Below are 20,568 nucleotides of genomic sequence, written 5' to 3'. Positions count from 1 at the left end.
TCAGCCTCCAAACCAAAATCCCGGTGTTGTAAGGCATTCTGGCTCGGAAGAAAATAACTGTAATTTGTGTGAAGAAAGCATTTGCAGCAACTCATTATAATTCTTTGCTTGTTGCCACCCGTCTCTGAAGTCACTGGCGATGCAGTGCTTGTGTGAAGTTATTAAGGCCAACCTCTTTTTAGATGCATGGCAAGTGCCAAGTGACAAGGCGAGCGCCCAGGCGGTGATAAAGCAAAGTGACACGGCGTACCCCTCCCCGCCCCATCGCTACCACGCCAAGGAGGAGAGCATGTGGGTTTCTGCACAGGAGACCTACCTCCTCCCTGCCCACCAAACACAATCTGCTAAAGGCATGACCTGCAGATGAGGACATGGGGAATTAACCCTCCCTTGCTCTCGAGACACCCTTGTATCTCTTCCAGTCCCCTTCACGCAGGGGAGTCAAACTCAGCCGGGGTTTCACAGGATGCATGACCCACGCATGCTGGAGCCAGTGCCTGTGGCTGCAGGTGACCTGGGCTGCATGCAATACCCATTTCTGCTGGTCCAGGATCCACACTACATATGGTGCCCATAGGACCCAGAGTGGCCATGGGGGGTGCCTCATATAGCATGTGTCCTGGGCCCTGCATCAGCATGCACAGCATACCGTCTTTAGGTCTACTCTGCACTGGGGGCTGACAGGTCCCTGCCGGGCTGAATCCGGCTCCTGGGCCCCATCTTGGACACCCTGCCTTCACAGCATAAATGAATGCATATCTTTGGAGATCAGCTGGACTTTGCTTAGAAGCAGCCCATCACTGGGCAGAGTTCATGTATATGTGTGACAGAGACTCGGGGAGGCTGAGCAAAGACACGTTGATGATTCACACTTTTCAACCATCCCAGATAAATGCCTCTCTTTAAAAAAAGAGATCTCTAACTTATCTCTAGCTCGGATGATCCCTCTATCTGTATTTTTCTGCTCTGTCTAGTAACCCCAAAGCCTCGGCACAGCCTCTCTTGCACCTGGCTGGACTTTCTGAGCATAAAACATGTAAGTAAAAGGCGATAACTTGAGAGATCAGGGCTCCTCTTATTCTATATTTTCTTTTACCCTCTCCCTTTTCTGTTGCCTCCCTGGCCTCTGCATTTTTTTTCTCTCTTCCCATCACTTCCTAAGCTGGGCAGAAAAATCAGCTTAAAGGATAATACCGCTCAGCTTTCAGTGGGATAACACAGTCAGCCCATGGGGAAGAGAAAACCTCAAAACCCACCAGTACGATGAAAACAGGCAGGTTATTAAAGGTCTTCTTAGAGCAGCAGCAAAACGCGTGTTTGCAAATACTAGCTGGGCATCACTCAGCGTAGCCGGTTCATCATGGAGAGCTGGCTCACAGAAGGGATTCGGGTAAAAAAAATCTCTTTCCTCCCTCTCCCTCCTTAGCTTCTGTTGTTGCCCAAAGAGACAGTGGTGCTGCTTGAGTGATGTAGGTACTATCTGGGACTGACCTCCGCCTGCTCCCACAGAAGCCAGTGGGGTGCTCCCCACTCGCCAGGCCACTGCAAAATAAATCAACCACCTCTACAAATGGTTCCTGGGCATGAGGAGTGAACTATATTCACTGGTAAAATCCCTGCTACTAGGATTTCACAAGCAAGAGATGATGAAGGCCGGTGCCTGGACGCTGATATCTGCAGAACGAAGCAGGCAACCCTGTTTGATTCTTGCTCAGATGCACCGGATTGAATCGATCACCTCATCGTGAGGCCGTCACCCTCCCTAGATTATCCCATGTTTTCATTTATGGACAATAAAGTAAAGTGGGAAAGTATGGGCATTTGCAGGGTCTCTTCCAGGACATGGAAGAGCAGGGCAGGAAGCGGGAGCCTTATCGGGAGCCCACCGTTACTGTTATCAAGAAAGGAAGAGAGCAGCGGTGCAAGTGTTTGCACAGGTCTCAGCCACCACGTATGGACAGAGAGGCATGTCTTGGTTAACCAGGTCCCAGACCATGAAGGACTTTCTGGGGTAAAACCAGCACATCGAGCTCTGCCTCCATTAGCAAGGACCACAGCAGCTCTCTCCGGCGGGTTTCTGTGCTGTGTAAGGACAGAGTTAAAATACAGCAAGGACTTTAGGATGTGGCCTGGTATGAATGCACACAGTTGTCTAAATTAAAATTGCCCATAACCCTTTTATTTCCTTGTGCCTGATGCTTCCTCAGTACATGGCAAGAAATTGCTGGTCGTTTGGGTTTTACTTGCAATGAAAAGCCACAATCAATCAAGCTCCCTCCTGACCCTGCCGTTACAAGGAGACGGGGTGACTCTGGGCTATATTTTAGATGCTACAGGTTGAGGTTGCATTTGGCCTCCCCTTTCTGTGCTCCCTTACCCCCTGCTATAAAAGATCAGCTCTCTCTTTTATAAAACAGTACTGGCATTTCTATTATCACACATGCCCGAGAACAGGGATGCGATTGCACTGAACGGTGTGAAAAAAAAAAGACAAAGAGGGAAAGAGAGAGAGAGAAAATCAAAGCACAACCGAGTTGATTATTTAAAGAGCTGGGTAAAATTTACCATCCTTTTAAGGCATCCTGGGTTCTGGAATATCACTGTGTCACTTAATGTTTGCAGTTAAGTATTTACAGATCTGTTTCTATGGCAACCGATTCTTCAAAGTTACTTTTACAATTCTGTTTTCTAAAATGTGTTTCTTTGGTTGATTGCACAGGGATATTTGGAAAGCAGCCAGGTCTAAATCATGATTTTTTTCCCATTAAGGAAAGGTCCTTTCTAATCATGTTTAGTTAGTTCTTTGATGGCTTTATCTTGATTCGAAAATGTATTTTGTTTTTGTTAACGGGTGGGAGGGGAAAAAGGGGGGCAAACACGATTCAAGCATTGTAGGGCTTTAGGAAAAAAAAAATATATATATATATCACTCTGGAAATTAGGAATGTGAAATAACCTTGTCTGGGCTGATTTTATTTATGCTTAGATTGCCTTGAAGAGTAGGTCTTCAGCTACGCACGTACATACACGCACACACACGGTCCCACTGACTTTTCAGACACGTTTTAGACATGATAGGAGAAGAGGATGCATTTATTAATTAGGCCTGCAGATGAGGGGGAGAAAGGACACAGGCGAGTCTGAGCGGCTTCTGTGCATGCGGCTTCCTGCTGTCACGGGAAATGCCCCCGGGACAGGGAGCAGGGTGGAGGGGCCGGTTTGAGAGCTGTGGGAATGATTCCCGCTTTTGCTGTGATCAGATGCAGACCCGCTATCTAGGAGCCTCAATGTGTCTGAAAAATAGGATGTGTGCCTGCCGTGTGGTCCAAACAAGCAGGGTTAGGCCCTTAGGGTCTCTCTCTCGTGAACAGGGCACCTCCCAAGGGTGCCGAGGCACTTAGCAAGACGCTTGGAGAGCCAGGAGAAGACACCGAGCACAGGGCTGTGTTTGAAGTCCTGTCCTTCCTCAAAGCCCAGGCCCCAAACTCAAGGCCACATACAAGGCACCTCCCCAAGCACCCAGACGGGAGGTGCCTAACCCCGGGCAGTGATGTGCTCCCTTGTTTCACAGTAGTCCATCATGGACTCTAGGTCACCACGGATGAGATTCACTCCCACATCTCTCACTTTCCAGGAGACTTCTGTATCCATGAGGGTACACGATAGTCTTGTTGAGCCACCCTCCACTTGCCCTTTTGAAGCCGGGCCTCTGGACAGCCAACAGTGCAAGAGTCGGGGTCAAGAAGGACAACATGGAAGAAGGAGTATAACACTACAGCCGGTAAAGAGGGTGCTGCTCTGCGGGTAGATAGACCTGAGGTCAAGCCCTGGCTAACTGGGTTGTTTCTGTGACATATCCAATGACTCTCCAACACACACACCTCAGGGAGCAGGGACCAGAAACCAGCAGTCACTCAATTGTCCCTCCATCTTGCATGACTTCAGAGTAGCTGAAGAACTGTAAATGCCAACTTGAATATGAAATTGCAGAAGAAAAAAATGATCCACAGACTGAATTATGCTAATGATAGTCTTAGAAAGGACTATGGCTTCTTATCTTAATACTCGGCCTAGCTGCTAGCTTCAGGGGCACACGAAGTGTTGACTGTGTTACTCACTTCTGTTGATCTAATCAACCAAAGGTTTACCTCCCTTCCTTCCTTCCCTTTCTACATAAACCTGATTTGTTTTTCTGTCAGTCCATTCATAACATCTGTCAAAGTCTGTTGTTGCCTATGAAAACTCATGCTTTTCTAAACCAGTGAGTCTTTAAGGTGTTACCTTACCACTGACTTCAGACTAAGGTAGTTAAGCATCTCTTTCATTACAGGACAGTAGGGTCCAAAGTTTAGAGCGGAGGATGGAGAGTCAGGACTCCTGGATGCTATTCTTGTATCTGCCACTGATTTGATAGAGGATGGCTTAGCCGCTGCATGCCTTTCAGCCATCCTATGTCACTCTTACACTCATGCAGACCATGCAAAGCTTAGTTCATGAATGGCTGCAAACATTTCTGAAGTTGATGCCCAAAAGGGGCTAGCAAGCTGCCCAAGTAGGGTTGTTCAAGTGCAAAATACCATTTGGCTAACCAGGCAGGACTGAGGACAAAGGTGAAGCAGGAGACCTTATAAAAATAAAGGAAAGCAACTAAAAATGTAGATAGATATTGTGTAATAAAGAAAAAGAGAAGAAACCCAAGCAGGTGAGGGAAAGAAGAATTTGGACTGGGCGAGACAATAGGACACTCCCTGTAACTCTCTCACTTTCCCTTCCTGCTGCAGAAATGCTCCATTAACTCTCAAGAAGATGATTTACCATTTGCCCTTTATAGACAAGATGAAAATAGTGGGAACATCATCTGAAAACATATGACCCAACCGTTGGCGCACCCTGTGGCTGCAAACCTTTAATGCGCAACACAGAGCCTTGGAGTCTGAAGAGGGATGATGGAGAGACGGTGCCTTACTGCGATGCTTCTTGAATCAACAACAGCAAATAATGAGACAAGGGGAAATCAGTAGGGGCGGAGGCTGCAGCTCCTGGCGAGGAGGTCGCTGAGCGGCGTTGCTCTATTCTGATGGAGATGCTTCTGGCCAATTTAGGAGCAAGCCTGTGGGGCTCTGAAGGAGGCTCCCTGCACTCTTTCAGCAAAAGTAAAGTCACCATGATGCATGGCCTTGAGGAGAGACTGGCAAGTTGAGATGTAAGGGCAGGCGGTGATTTTTCCTGGGAGAACCCCAAGGAGAAAAGGAAAACAAGAGTAAGCTGAGCATTTGGACAACAGGGGCCAACAGCTGGCACTTCCCGGTGGCTGCTGGGTGGCCGACATGGGCTGAGTTCATGATTCACAATTCAAACCACAGTCATAATAATGAAATCCATCTATATTACTAAGATTACTAACATGCTTCTTGTTGGCCAGCCCATGGGGGACGCCCAGGAGTGACCGCTCTAGGGATACCGAGTGATCGCGCCAGCCTTAGCAAAGAGATTTCCATGTTTCATTTGAGGCATGAGCTGGTCAGACTACAGGAATTGCTTGTGCTAACCTGTTTTAAAGGTATGAAAAGACACAGAGCCACTCTCTCATCCTGTGAAAAATGGCAATGCACCATTGCAGACAACGGAGCCACACAAGTTTATGCTGGATGAAAATGCAGACTTTTTCAATACGATCCACACGGAAAAGCAGGTAGAAGTGGTCAACGACAGAGTATTTTTTTGGAGCTCACGGCTAAGTTGTATATTATTATTTCATTAGGATACAAGTGAGAGCTTTTATTCTAATTTGTATGGGAAATGTGTCAAAAAGAAGTTGAGAAAAACTGGGCTCTCTCTCCTAATCTATACTGTATAACATGTTCATTAGCACTGTACAGCCATCCTGGAAAGCAACATTTCTAAGCCAGCCACTGTTTAAGACTTTCATAATGTAATAACTCTTTGTCCAATCCTGCTGGAATGAAACAAGCTGACTTCACTAATAGTATATTGAGTTCTTGCATCTCTATTATAAATGATTTTAGTTGCAGACATTTAATTAATGTTATAAATTCAATAGTTATGATACAGTATGGGAAATGATGATGTTCTCTTAATATACACCATGTTTTGGTTTATTTTCTTTTTAACTGTGAGTTTCTATTGTCACCAGATATCCTACTGATTTGGTTGCAATTAGATCACATATTAGATGCCCAGGATGGGAACTCTCCTTGTTTTTGTGTCCTCTTTTATCTTAGAAATATGCTTCTAGGCTTCCCTATTGAATGAACCTAGGGGAGTTAGGCACCGGGATGGAACGACAGCACCTAACTCTAATAGATCCTATTGGAAATTCCTTCCTAAATTCTCTAAATAATCTTATGTGGTGATACGGTTACTTCACATAGTGTGCAAAAAGAAAGACGCAGCAACTGCTCCTTTGGAGTCAGCTCTTGCTCAGCTTTGCATTTAGATAGCAATTTTTATCCAAGGATCTGAACATGTCTTGCAAGCCTTAATTTAAATAAGTCTTGGACTACCTCTAAGAGGTGTGCCAATGTCTTTATCTTCAGATTATAGATGGGTAGATTGAGGCACAGAGAGGTTACAAAGCATTGCAAGGAGTATGCAATGAGTGAGCGTGTAATAAAACAAGAGAGAAAGAAAGGTCTTGCAGTTAAGGTGGCTGAATTCCTCCTGCAGACTTCATAGCGTCACTCAATCCTGCTCCACCTCAGCTCCCATTTGGAAATTCAGGCCTGAATAATATTCCCTTTCTCTTGAATATTTTGGCACTAAAATCGGTGCTTAACTTAAAACACATAAGCAGTCTTAGGCATTTCTACAGCTCCTGGCGCAGCAAAGACCTCTCTCACGTGGGGCCTGCAGATACTACTTCAAATCAAGTTAATAATAATAAAATAATAATAAGCCTGCATCCCTTTCCTACCCTAGCATTGGCTCATGCTTGAGGCATGCTGTCCTTAATCTCAGTGACAGGTCTATGCGAGTATAAAGGGTATCAGATTACCCCTATATTTGTAAAGAAAACCCGACTCTGATACAATGCCAGCTGCTTTTTAGTTATACCTATCCACACACACACACACGCATGCACGCACAAAGATAGAGTCTTCTGCCACTTTCCATCTGGCAACATATTAATCTTGTATTTCGCATTCCCTAAAAGCTCCAGCATTATAACATAATTACTGCAGAAATTGACCTTTACGATATTTTTCAAATTTCAAATGTCTTTTAACCCCTCAGTGAGCACCATTTTTCAATTTTGCATATTATTTTCTTTTTTTTTTGGAGGGGCGGGGCAGAAGGTAGGGAGTCGGCATAGAAGATAGTCACAGAATGACAAAGCAAAATAGCGCTAACATTTACCTGGGTATCTTTGATCTGCAGGCAGTTCCACTTCCCACCAAAGCAAATGAAACTGCAATAAGAGCAACTCAAATGTCATATTCGCGCCTCACCCTTCCCTCAAAGTAATTCAATCAATCAGTTTAGCTTCACTAATATTCAAATTTATATCTGACACTGACAATATAAAAGTTCAAGTGCTGCTTGGCTTCCAAATATATTTAAATCACCTTTATTAGAGCATGCACTTTTCTAAATGTATATTAGTACCTAATATAAATGGCTTGTGTTTCTAGCTATACTTAAAAGAAAACATAATCTTCCCTGCAAATGAGATGCCAAACTGAGCTGGGAGATGGATTTCTACACCACAATGGCCAATACTATATAAATGTTGATATTCTTATAAACAGATGATCTTATATATACTTACATTATTGTGCAAATCAGGAAGCATAAAAAGCATGTGGTGTAATTTCCAGCCAGAAATATTTCCAGCCAGGCACATAATTTAGCACTTCTGTCCGCGCTGCTGAAATCACTGCCCCAAAAGTAGCGTTGTTCCTTGCCCTAGGAGAGCGGGACCTTGTGTTTGGCCCGTGAAAACTGAGCAATGGTTTATTCTGGCAGAAAACAGACATTTATTAGATCTGCATTTTAGGATAGAAATGAAATATCTGTCGTGTCATTTTTAACTTTCTCCCTCTCCCCCTCCCCACACCAAGCAAAAGTTTGATTTAAACTCTTGCATGTGTTCTCTTGTTCTCACACATGTAGACACACACACACACACAAAACAGGTTTATTCCATGTTAAAGGGATATTCTTATAAGCCCTAATGGGGTGAATTGTGCTCATCATAGTCAAACCAGGTAAACCTTACTCTTCTTCAAAAAGCCAGTTCTTGTGACAGTAGTGGGCAGAGAATTTGAAGTCAGATCAAGCTCATTTTGCCCCTTAACATATCAGCGCTCGTGACAGTCTTGCAGATCTTGGCTCTTTCCGAGCTGCCTGAGCTACGTGAGCAACAAGAGCACCCAGGCCCATGTTTGCAGATGAGCTATTGCCTTTTTGCTCTACAAATCTTGCCTCTCAGTTTTGAGACCTGAAAAATTTAGCCAAACAACAAAGGGGAATTATTTTAGAGGATGGACACAGATACCAGGGTTGTGCCAGAGACAGAGCGAGAGAGACATTGTTATGAAGCTGAAATGTGCGTGCCTACTATATATAGAGTAAGCCAGATCCTCAGCTGAGATAATATGGCACCACATCATTGAAGACAATGGGCCTGTGTTAGTTTACACCGGTTAGGATCAGGACCATTATTTCCAATTAGGTGACAGTTTCCTGCCCCGTGACAGCTGCTGATGGCATGATGCTCCTGCTCGAACCTATCGGTCCACTTCTAACTTCCTTTGTATGAAAAAACGCCGCGCCGAGCTAAGCTTCCTGGAAATGAAGACAAATGGAAATCGCATGAAATCTCATTAGAGATCATCCAAAAAGGTTTGCTGAAAGGCAGAAGATCTTTCTCCCCCTTTGCACATCAGTTTGAGTTTTCCTTCTTTCATAGTGCTGGATAATACAGATGTATCCTTTCCATCTTTTCCATATAAAGGCTTACATATTATTTGGCTGATAACATTTTTTTGGCATGCCTAATCGATGTAAGAGGAAAACATTGTTCTGTGTCCCTTCTGAAGTTGTGTATTATCTAACTAGCTCATACTGCTTTAGAGGTTTTAAGCCCTACATAAGGAGTCTTTTGCCTGTGAATCTTTTATGTTACACCTAGGTGTCCTCATTATAAGGGCTCTACTATTTGACAAGCAATGCTTGTCTCTACAGTCAGTGATGAACACAGCTTGACAGGCACTGTGTGCCTCTGTCCAAGGCACTGAATCACAATAAAATGGTAAATTACTGTCTGTCATAGCTAGAAACTTCAGTGACTAATATCCAATTCCCTATTCTACATAAGAGGAGAGGTGTGTGGATATATGTATGTGTGTGTGCTGGTGGTGGAAAGCCAGTGTTACAATCACTTCTGTTGCATCTTTGCAGTGCAATAAAGGTGTGTGTGTGTGTGTAGGGGGGGGGGAATAAAACCAGAGACCAAAAAAAGGAGATAGAAAGTGGGGGGGGGGGGGGGCAGACAAAAAAGCACAGCAAATGCAGTTGTGTTCAGAATATTTTGGAAGGTTTGGGATTATTTTTTTTTTCCCTGCCATCAGACTGGAGCTCCTTGCAAATATGATTCATTCGTTTCCTTCTGTGGCATAAACAATGAGTATTGTTTTCATTTACAAAAAAATAATTGTGATTTGCAATGTGTGTCTTTGCCACTGTGAAAGACCCCCATTAAAGCAGATGACATTTTAAAGCATCCCATTTATCATGGGAGAATAATTTCCAGTAAATATATTGTTTATTCCACCGTAATGCTAGGAATAATGTTTAAAATTCTCCCCTCACATCTCATTATGAAGTAATTGATAGCAACACGGTCATTTCTATTCATTCTTGGGTTCCCCCCCCTCCCACCTTTTCTTTTCTTTTAAGGCAACCTCTTGAAACAATCAATACCAGCAGTTTCAAAAGTGAGATACAATAAATAAATCTCTCAGACAACGACAGAGAACATCCTTATTATAATAAGTTTGCCATAAAAAAAGCTGGGTGTGATATTCCTAAGAGCCAGTTTTATACCACTTCCTCCAACTTTGCAAGGAGAGAGGGGGAAAAAAAATGGACCAAAAATATGTATCCTGACAAATTGTTTCATTCTCCAAAGGTATTACATTTAGCTCAGTACATGTGGCATACAGAACACCCTTCCCCTCCCATAAAAAATGCTACGCTGACACTGTCTGGGATTTGTTATTCTTTTTTTTAATTTTTGAGAACTTCAGTTGTCATGTATGATCCTATTTAACAGTCTTTTCCTCTCCCCCCAACCCTTTTTCCTATATTTTTTTTCGATCAAGGGATAAATGCTTGCAGCAGGGCTCATAAAACAACTGTTGTTTCATCATCTACTTTGGGAATCTTTACTATTAGGATATTTCTCATATATAGCCAGTGAGTAAGGGTTGCTCTGAAGCTCCTTGATACACACAGGAGTCTCTTCATCACTTTCTATGGAGTGTGAATTAGGCTGTTTGAGATCTAGGATATATCTACCAAGGCTGTCTTCTGAGTCAGCGCAGGGCTACCTGAAACCTGGTTATGTTTCTCCTTGGTACAGTTGCCAACTCTTCTCTTAAGATTTTCTTTCAGTGTATAGGCCACACTTCAGCAAAGCACGGAGGCTGAAAGTTTGAAAGGAATCTCTGAAAATTAGACACTCCGCCCCCAATGAATTGGGACTTTGGTGCCTAACTCCCTAACTCCTTTGAAAATTATAGCTTTAAGCAAAGCATTTAAAAACATGCTTAACTTTAAGTATGTGAGTAGCGCTGTTTAGCTCCATTGCACTTAAACATATGGTTAAGTGCTTTGTTGAACAGGGAATGGCTTAATGACATGCTTCAGGTACATACTCTCCATTTGCTTTAGCTATACAGAAGCAGTGGGTTGAACCCGGACCACACTGAAAATACAAGCAGGGGTAGATCAAAACGACACAGCTTTTCACAAAAGGCTTAGATTGGCTTTAGCAACTGTGGTACAATCTAGTCTTGCAATGATGCAAACTGAATTTTTTTAATGAATTAAAGCAAAAAATAAGGATCTTTTTTCTTGTGCTCCCCCCTGGCTCATACCCGCGTTGTTTGAACTCTATAATCATTTTTGTGTAAGTAAAATCTGGTCTGTAGTGTATTTTTGTTATTAATAGTAATACTTGGCACTCAGATGTCACTTTTCATCTTCAAAGCACTTTACATAATTAACTAATTCATCTTCACAAGCCCTGCATGAGACAAGGATTGTGCAGATGGAGAAATGGAGGTGAAGAGATGACGGCTGACGTTTTTTTTTTTTGGAAAGGCAATCAGATTTTTGGGTGGTTCAATTTTGTAACAACCCATATAGAAGGGAAAAAACCCCAAAGCCTAAAACATGGGTGTGTTTTTTCGGAGTTGCTGTTCACCCATAAGTCTCACGGCGTTCGGCTGGAGATTCTCCGAGGCTGGACAAATCAAGATTGAGTCATCCCTTAGGAAAGATTTTTGTTTTAAAGAGATGGCACATCGTTCCCCTCGTGTTTAAGGCCCATACACCTGTGTGTGTATGTAAATAGCTATACAGCCATGCTCATAGTGACTCTCTCCTCTGAGCTGGTCAGTGTGTCCTGTCTACTTGGTGTCTGTCTTGCTGAGCCTGCAAGCTCTGAAGTGCCGGTCCTGTAAATACCTCCACGTGGGGGGGATCTGTGCAAGACAGCTGAGTCCCACATTGATTGCAATAAGGACAGGCACGCAAAGCAGCCTGTCTATTCAGCAGTATCCAGCTTTTAGAGCAGCGGTGCTCACCTGGGCTAGACTCAGGGAACCCTTTGCAACCTGCCACATCTTAGTTACTGTATGTTTTTTGTATGTATTATTTCTGTTTTGGACTACAGAAAAAAATACTAGAGGAATGCTTCTGTTGCAAAGAGCTCAGAAAGACCACAATAAGTCAGTACGTCCTTAATGCTTTGGATTGATCTTGTCCATCATTTTTGTGTGCCTAACACTGTGTGGCATCCTGTGGCACCATTCAAAGGGCACTAGTTGAGTATCATTGCTTCGCAGGTAGGTGGTAGGGCCGTGCGAAATTTCGACAGCCGTTTTGTTTCGGAGGTGTTTCGGCGCCCGAAACGCCAAACCTGAATTGAAACGGGAGTCTCCAAAACACCTCCAAAATGAAATGAAACCATCCGAAACGTTTCGGAAAATGTCGGCATTTCGGAGCTGGGCTTGCAGGCAAACAGAAGCTAAGAAGAGGGAGGGGGAAGAAGGGGGGAAGGACTGCTCACATATTGACTGTGTAGCTGGCCAGTGTCTGCGATCTGTCCCTGAGGTCCCTTCCAATCCCAGTGCCCCGGGGGAGGGATGGCAGCCCGTACCCCTGGGAGGAGTCTGGCACAGCCCCGCAGCCGTCCCAGGGGAGAGACCCCAGATCTGCACGAGGGATGGCAGCATGCTGCTGCTGCCGGCAAGTGATATGAGTTTTGCTTTGCACAGTTTGAGGTGCCGTTTCACAAAACCCCCTATACCTATCTCCTTGAAACATGGCAGGCTTCATGTCCTCAGAAAGGGCTATCATCCTGGCAATTTTCATCTAAATCAGGCATGAAATGACAAAGTTAAAGGCATTTTAGTGATTCCCCATTAGAGCCCATGGCTAAAACTCCAAAACAGTGTCGAGACTCCGAAACGGATTTGGCCAAATCGAATAGGGACAGTGGCCCGAATTGAATCACTTGTCCCTCCTAAATGCTGAATCCAAAACCAAAACAAAACACAGCTGTTTTGCACAGCCCTAGTAGGTTGATAGACAGGTAGATTGAAAGTAGCGTACAATTTATGGATTAAACAAACTAGGATTTGCTCTGGAGCTGGACACTTAAATGCCCCACTCTATAAGACTGGCGTAAAGGACAGTTCGAGGTGCGAGTGTGACGATTGATGCACCGCAGACAGCTGACTGCCTCAAGTGTGCAGCACGCCTGTGCACCAGGATAAGGAGGATCCTGCCAAAACTGCCTTCCTTTTGTGTTTTGTACAGCTCCAGCACGCTTCCAGCTCGTAACAAGTTACAACAGTGACGACTGGAGTCTACTGTCCTTAGCCCTAACCTACCTGCACTGCAGCTCTATTTGTAGGCATGATTTTCTTTTCCCCTGTGGGATAATGCAAATTTCTCTTCACTTGGAGCCTGATCCAAACGTGACATCCCCGGGCACATCTACATGTGCATTTAATGTGGCGGAATAAACTCTGGTGTGTTGTTCCTGAGTGCCGTGTTTGCACGTGTGCCTGGGACCACAGGATGTTGAGCTGAGGCCCAGTGGCCCCAGCTAGCAGGGGGCTAGCCTGGGATTGCTTTGACCTGGCTCGGCATGGTGTGGTGGAGCTGCTGGGGCACAAGTGTGCTCCGGTGCTGGGCTAGGAAGCAGGCAGACCACACACTGAAGCACCCTCATGCCCCAGCCAGCTGCATCAGGGTCTATACGTGCATTGCAGCAGGGTAAATAACCCCACCATAGGATTACTTATAGCAATACTCTGGCAGTGGTGGAGTTAATTCATTTACTCCTGCCTAAGAGCACCGCACATGTAGACACTGAGATTTTACTGCAGAGCTAATTAATCAGCTCTGCAACAAATGTTTCATGTAGATGCACCTGCTGAGTGTTACTGTGCTTCTTCCAATAGACAGTAGCACAGGTTTCAAGGACTCAGTGCAACCACCCCTACTCTTCTTGGAAAACATGAAGGCTGTATCTACTCCTGCACCCAGGAACAGTGCTCTGCAGCACACTGCACTGCTCTGCAGAGCTGGCTTCCCACACCTGGAGCAAGGTAGCCATGTCTGTGCAGTGGTACGGGTGGGATAATTCACATTACTGAGTTCCAGTGCCAGTTAGCCGGCCCCCGTGCTAATTAGCCCACTGGCAGCGCTGCACAGACTTGGCTATACTGCTTTTGCTTAAACCGGCAGTGTACGTGGGGCAGTACAGTGAGTGATGGCCTACCGAGTTAACCTACTGAGAGCTGGCCTACTGAGTTAACCTAATAAACATGACCTGAGTGAAGTAAAGGGGATTTAATATATCGGCGTTACCTAAGTGCACCAGTAAACTCCACACCATCAAAGTCAACGTGACTGGCCATTCTCTCCCATCAGGGCGGGATGACGCATGGAGGCCCCTACTTGAGCACAACTTAAGCCCTGCTTGAGTCGATGGGACTTAAGCACAAGTTTTGTGGGTTGTGCTGACTCAGTGAATGCACCGAGAAATAATTAGTGCTTTTCCCCCGTGGATGTGCCTGCACGTGTGTATGGGGAGGGGCCCTCAGTTGGAAGGTGATTTGTCAGAACTTGCCATGAAAGTCAAATGATGCAATTAGAGGCAGCTACTGTACTTAAAAGAGAGATGTAGAACAACCCTGTACTTGCTCGGATTTATCATATTGAAAGAACCCGGTCCTATTTATACGCAGTTGCAGTTTTTGATAAACGGCCTACATTAGGACACCTCAAAGGTGTACTGCATCATTAACTACCAGGGTATATGCTGAAGAGGAAGTTAATAAAACTTGTCTCTTGCATGGAAGTGAGAAATCTCAGAACCTGATGACTCCTGATGGAAGAAGATGTTTCTGAAGCCACATGTGCAACCTTGTACAGGTAATAATAGCAAAACACTCAGGGGAGTCTTTTAAGTTTGAGGATGTCATTTTTCTTTTTGATTTATAGGACACTAATGGCTTTTTTCTGGAGCCAAGAGGCACGGTAAAAATCATCTGATGATACTCAGATTCGAAGAGAAAACAGAAAAGAAAGGGGGGAAAAAATAAAAGAACAGAATAAAATAGGACAAATACAAGTCTCTCTGGGAGGAATGCCAACCGCTAGCTCTGGTATTATTAAACTGGAGGATCTTATAAAACTCCAGCCATTAATAACGGGCTGCTGCCAGATATTGATAATTTATTCAAATTGTAGCTCTGGATTGGAGGGAGCAGATGTTCTTCATGCAGATACTGTCACAAAATGAATTCCAAAGAAACAAAATAATGCTTGGTGTGATCGCTAGAGAGGATGGACAGACTTTCCAGAGCGCACCCACAACATCTGGGCTCCCTCTATTTATACTGCCCGGGCCCTATAAATCCCCTTGTCAGCCTCAGCCCCTGCATTGAGTCTCTTGCTCTTCTCACCTTGAGCTGGGCCAGAGGAGAGATGAAAAGGAGGGAAGGGACCCTTGTTTTTCTCCTGTAATGTATACAGTGCAAATCAAGATCAACTCCAAGAAAGTCAAAGGAATTATCCCGGTTTAGATCCCCGCGGGTGAGAAGGAACCCCAAGTCCAGGACTTCGGTAGGAAGGTATGGAAGCTATTTTGCTCAGCATGGATGCTATTTCAATCCTCAACAGCATCCTAATGGGCCCTTGGGAACAAGGGGTGTTGTTTAGATACACGTTACGAACCGGCGCCCCAAATCGCTGTTTCACTAGGTTAGCCGTGTGTGAAAATACACGTTGAATTTCTTTATCATGGTAGGTTTTGATTTATCACAGTGAGTTAGACCACCTCCAACAACGTTTCGTTTGTACCGTGGCCGATTGTTCCACCAGGTTGAATTTTACCGTGAAACTTTTGTGATGTGTATTCTCGCGCACGGCTAAAATCGCCGTTCCCCCTGTTCTGACATGTTTTGTCCACCCACTGCCCTCTAGCACTTTTTTACTAGTGCATTAGTAGAACTAGTGCATTAGCAGAACATTTTTACTAGTACAATACAACACTGACCAATTATGAGCGTTCAATGTGCTACGTGCAAACATCGCCGCGGTACGTTGCGAGAGTGAAATACACCCAGAGATTAGCTAGAAAAAGTCAACATTGCGTACCGGTGCCTGATGGTGCTACCGTATCCTGAGTTTGCTCTACCCAAAGGTATTTAGTTCAGTCTTGGCCATGCCACAGGAAAATTGGGCTTCCTTACTCCAACAATTGCATTGGAACAGATACTCAGAAATGAACCGCGTGGTTGTAGCATTCCCTCTGCTTGCCCAGGATGCCAGCTGCTGCATTTGAAACTGGCTCAGGCATGCCGTTCTCCAAAGGCTCCAGAAACCATAGGCTCATTTCCATGGCTGACAACAGCTGGCAGAGGCAAAACTGTATTTTGCCCCAGCTTCCATCCCGCTAACATGCCAGAGCACTGGGACCTCATTCAGAGGAGATGCATATGATAGCGCAGCTCAGATAGTCCAACCTAGGCTGATCTGGTTTCCAACACATCTACTCGTTCCTGAGCTGCCAACGTGTAAGTGAATCTAAATGGGAATCTGTGTGCGCTTCGGCAACGTGATAGAGCAATTGGGAGAGAGTGAGGGCGTCTAAAGGATGGCAAAGGGGTCTGTCCTGACTTGCACTGCCTTATGCACGGCTGTTAAATCAAGCCCTCTGTGTGCATCCAACATTCAGGGTAGCAAATGACTCCCTTGTTCTCGTGCCCAGTGTCACAAAGGTCACTTTACCAACAAAGCACACGACAGGCCCTTCTTTAGCCAGATGGATAGGTCTGCAGAATGATCGAGCTGAATTAAAGTTTGCCTGAGAATGTGGGGTAAAAAAATTAAAAAAATTAAATCACCTAAAGGGAAAGGAGAAGCCTGAAGCCATGCATTCATTTGGGCAAGGATGTGTTTGTGTGCAACTGCTTCTATCAAATGTTTCTGTGACTGCTGATGAGCCCGCAGGCCCATTCTCAATAGTCTCTGCTCGGTGACACTATGTACAAAGTGAATATTTTTTGTATGAAGTAGGGAACTTGCTAAACAGCTTGGAAAGCAATGTGATACCGTTTCCCCCAAAGTCCCAGGCAACACCTGGAGAGCCCTCCCACATAGACACATCTCCCAGCAAACTTAAGGATGGAGGAATTGAAGGAGTGGTGAGGAGGAGGCGATCACAGGCAAACAGCAGCTGCAAACCGTTGCTTGGAAGTAGAGACTTTCCATGCGATATTTTGGGGGAAACTGCACCCCTCTCAGCCCTGGGTGAGAAAAGCACTGGTCTTTCTCCTCGGGGTTTCAATTTGCTGCTGGCAGCATTTATCAGAGGAAGGTGAACGTGGTTGTTAGGGGATCTCCGGCCCTTTCTGTTTGCTTCCTACTTTCCCACGCTGCAGCTGGCCCCCTGTGAAAAGCTCTGTGCAAACCCAGGGGTTTGAAAGCCAGTGAAGGAATCAGGCCCTGTGCTTTCTCCATCGCTGCACTGTGAAGGCGCCAGATGTTGTTCACTTTGCAAACTTCCCTAAGTGCTGTGACGCCCGTTCCTGAAATGAAGGCTAAAGATACTCCAGTCTAAGGGAGGGGGAAAAAAAAAATCAAGGGGCAATCAGCTAGTTCCATGATGAATGAAGCCCATGTCACTCAGAGAAAATGAATATTTCTTTGCAATAATGACCAGATGGTAGCAAGACTCCGATCCAAATTAAAACATGCATGATAAATGCCAAGAAAACACAGAAAGACAAAAACCCAACCTGGAGTGAAATCTCTCTATAAATCTTTTCCCCCCTACAACACAGGCACTTCTAATGGGAATTAAATTATTAAGAGATGCTGCAAGGAGAATACAAATGTCAGAGTCTTCCTCCTTCTTGGAACTTTGTTGAAAGAGTATTTCAGCGCAGCCAGCTGTCCTTTTTTTTTGCCTTACATAAGACAGCACTGGGCAGGATCTCTTCATGCAGAAGCACAGGGGGAAACACTGAACCAGACAACAAATCATGCACTGTGCTTGGTGGAGGATGCTGTCGCACTCAGTGCACCCACGATCTGGGGAACTCTTTGCTGCAAAGAATTACTGAGACCAAGAGTGCAGGAGGTTTGGGGAGAGGATTAGATATCTAAATAGATCATAAATAAATGATCTAAATAGATCATAAAAACATCTGCAGCTGCATTTGAAAGGATATATATGAGAGAGATGTGGACCCTTATGACTCATGGTAGTGACCAACACCCTACTGATGCAGGTAAGGAGGAAGACCTCTTTATAAGCAAGTTACTGCAGTGTTTCTCATTGTAACACTGGTACTGGACAGTGTGCAGGCCTGGATATGCTAGGCTGATCCACGGGGCTGATCCAGTTGGGTGGCTGCTCTGCTTTTTTCTGAGGAGTGGACCCAAGTTGGGAGTAAGGACCCTTTAGTTTCCCCAGCCCAAAAGAAGTGATGCCTGAGCTAAAACAAGAGTTTCCAGGAAAAGAGTATGGAAAGGAGAGAGATCCAAATGGTAAAGGGGTCCCCAGACCTCTCCAGGAGTGAGTCTTTCTACTAAGCTGGTACCATGATTTCGTGTCTCTGCTGATAGAATAAATGGAGCCCTTTTATAGTGAAGTCCTTTTTTCCACGAAAAAAACCCCAAACAAGCTAAACATTAACATTTGGCCCTGAAATCCCACCAGGATGAAACACACCATTTAATGATGGCAACGAGAGTCTTTCCATTGACTTGAGTCAGACTCCTAAGGCCTGGATCCACCAAGACACAGTAAGAACATAGCTTTAGGCACGAGAAACCTCTGCTGAAAGTTATGCATGTGCCTAAAGCCCTTGGCTGTGGCAGGGTGGAGGACTGGAACTAGCACAGTCATGCGACGAAACATTAGAATAACTCAAGATTTTCAGCTTACACGACTGCAAATTTGGTTATTTTTCTGCTCATTAAGATGAGATGACAGAGAGTGGGACAGAGCTACTGACAGGTCCAAATGGCTTGAACTGGCACCTGTTGGTGTGGAGTTGGGGGGTGCAGGATTTGACATGCATTGAGAGGGACATCTCAAAAGTTAACAGCAACTTTTTTGTTTGCACGGTCTCTTTCTTAGCGTCCATTTTCATAGGATTGCTTTTCCGCAGGTATTTTCTTGCCGCAAGAAATGAAATACCTTTTTCTCAACCTTCCTGTCACCAAATTAAGTCTCTTAAAAACAAGTGAAGCTCTGATGAGCTCCTGTGGGTGGGTGTTTTCATACACACTGTGTGTAGGTTGTAGCCGTGTGGGTCTGAAGACCTAGGCAGACAAGGATCTTTGGGTCATTCAGATATCTTTTATTAGACCAACTATTTGAGTTGGTGTAATAAAAGATATCAGATTTACCCGAAGAACCCTGTCTTCATACACATTGGCGCTTCCATTGAATTAAATGGAGCTACTGGTACTCATGAAATGATCCATGTGGGTGTGTGTTTACAGGGATGGGACCCACCTGGGCAGAAACCAAATGCCAACCCCATCTGAAGGGCAAAGAGCCTCTTTACTGGGAAAGACAGTTTCCAGTAGATAACTGGGTGTTGCTGGCAGTGCCATCAGAAACCCCCTAGACAACAAACTACTCCTGGGGTCCTCAGAGGTGAGCCATGATAGCCAGCCCAGCACCTTTCACTTCACTAACCATGCAACTGGACCTCTCCTTAAGAAGATCCTCTATCCCTTTCTGTCCCAAATTGATCCCGATCCTTTCATTACCCTCCCTTGTAATTGCAAATGTTGTCACGACACAAAAGCATCCGGCCCGTGGCTGAGCGTTGCTGGTTCCACCCTACGCTTAAACAACACGTTACTTTTCACCAGCCTGAAATGAATGAAAAACACTGACCTGCCCCTAGATGCACAGCCATTTGACAGCAAACACGGTGTTGCCCCCCAAAACCTCCATAGCGCTGCTTAACGCCTATAACAACTGCTCATTCCTGGCAAGAGGTGATTAGCTCTTATACCTGTTCAGATTATGCAAACACACAGGAGGGAGCTTTTAAATATCATTGATTTGCCTATTTGAAATTATTAATTTCAAATTCTACTGGAACAACCTTTGCTAAATTACACTGTGCCAGTGGGAGTTGGAAGAACCACAAGTCTAAACTTAACTTAAGATGGGAAGAAGAATAAGAAGGGGAAAATAAAACCCCTGAAACAACTAAAAGTCCATTTAAACTCAGCAGGTTTCCAGTTAATTACATTTTCACACCTATCCCAGTAGTTACAGATGTATTTATAATGTATGCCTGCCTCTGTGGTTACAGAATACTGCATTCTCCATGGACTCTGCGAGCTGGAATTTCTTCCCTACATCTAAAAGACCTTCTGCTTTAATTGCAGTCACATCCAAGTACTGTCTCGGTTCAATTGTGCTGGCTCAAAGTAATTTCTCCCCACCCCGTCTAAAGGAAACAACTGGTTGTGGGGCATGGAGCCATCATTCACATACAGGGAAGCTTGTTTGAGGGCATGCCAACCAGTCGGCGGCCTGGTGGAGCAGATCCGCTTCACTGCCTCCGTCAGCATGCCCCCGTTTCACAGGGCAGCGTCCACAGGGTGTCATCCTGAACGGCAAGCGGAGAATATTACAGCTCAGAAATACATCACCTCTCCCTGCGGTACTTATCCACCACTCCTTCCCATAGCCTCAGCCTTCTGTGGCAGGGTAATGCTAGCATCTCCATCTTACCGACAGCAAGCGGAGGCTGAGAGAGATCA

General features: G+C 44.9%; 1 protein-coding gene and 1 long non-coding RNA gene across 11 annotated transcripts in view; one reads left to right on the top strand and one right to left on the bottom strand.

Moving 5' to 3' along the window:
- The window catches only part of CELF4 (CUGBP Elav-like family member 4), an 860,601-nt gene that overhangs the window by 320,848 nt on the left and 519,185 nt on the right, over window positions 1–20,568 (bottom strand). The window lies entirely within an intron of this gene.
- Window positions 876–6,214, top strand: LOC109285323 (uncharacterized). Its single transcript, XR_002093080.1, has 2 exons — window positions 876–1,036; window positions 4,782–6,214. It is a non-coding gene; the product is annotated as an uncharacterized LOC109285323 (long non-coding RNA).

This window comes from Alligator mississippiensis, chromosome 3 (assembly GCF_030867095.1).
Source record: "Alligator mississippiensis isolate rAllMis1 chromosome 3, rAllMis1, whole genome shotgun sequence".
NCBI classification, from domain to species: Eukaryota; Metazoa; Chordata; order Crocodylia; family Alligatoridae; genus Alligator; species Alligator mississippiensis.
The sequence above is the reverse complement of the archived record's forward strand: the minus strand, read 5'-3'. Positions and strand labels throughout refer to the sequence as shown.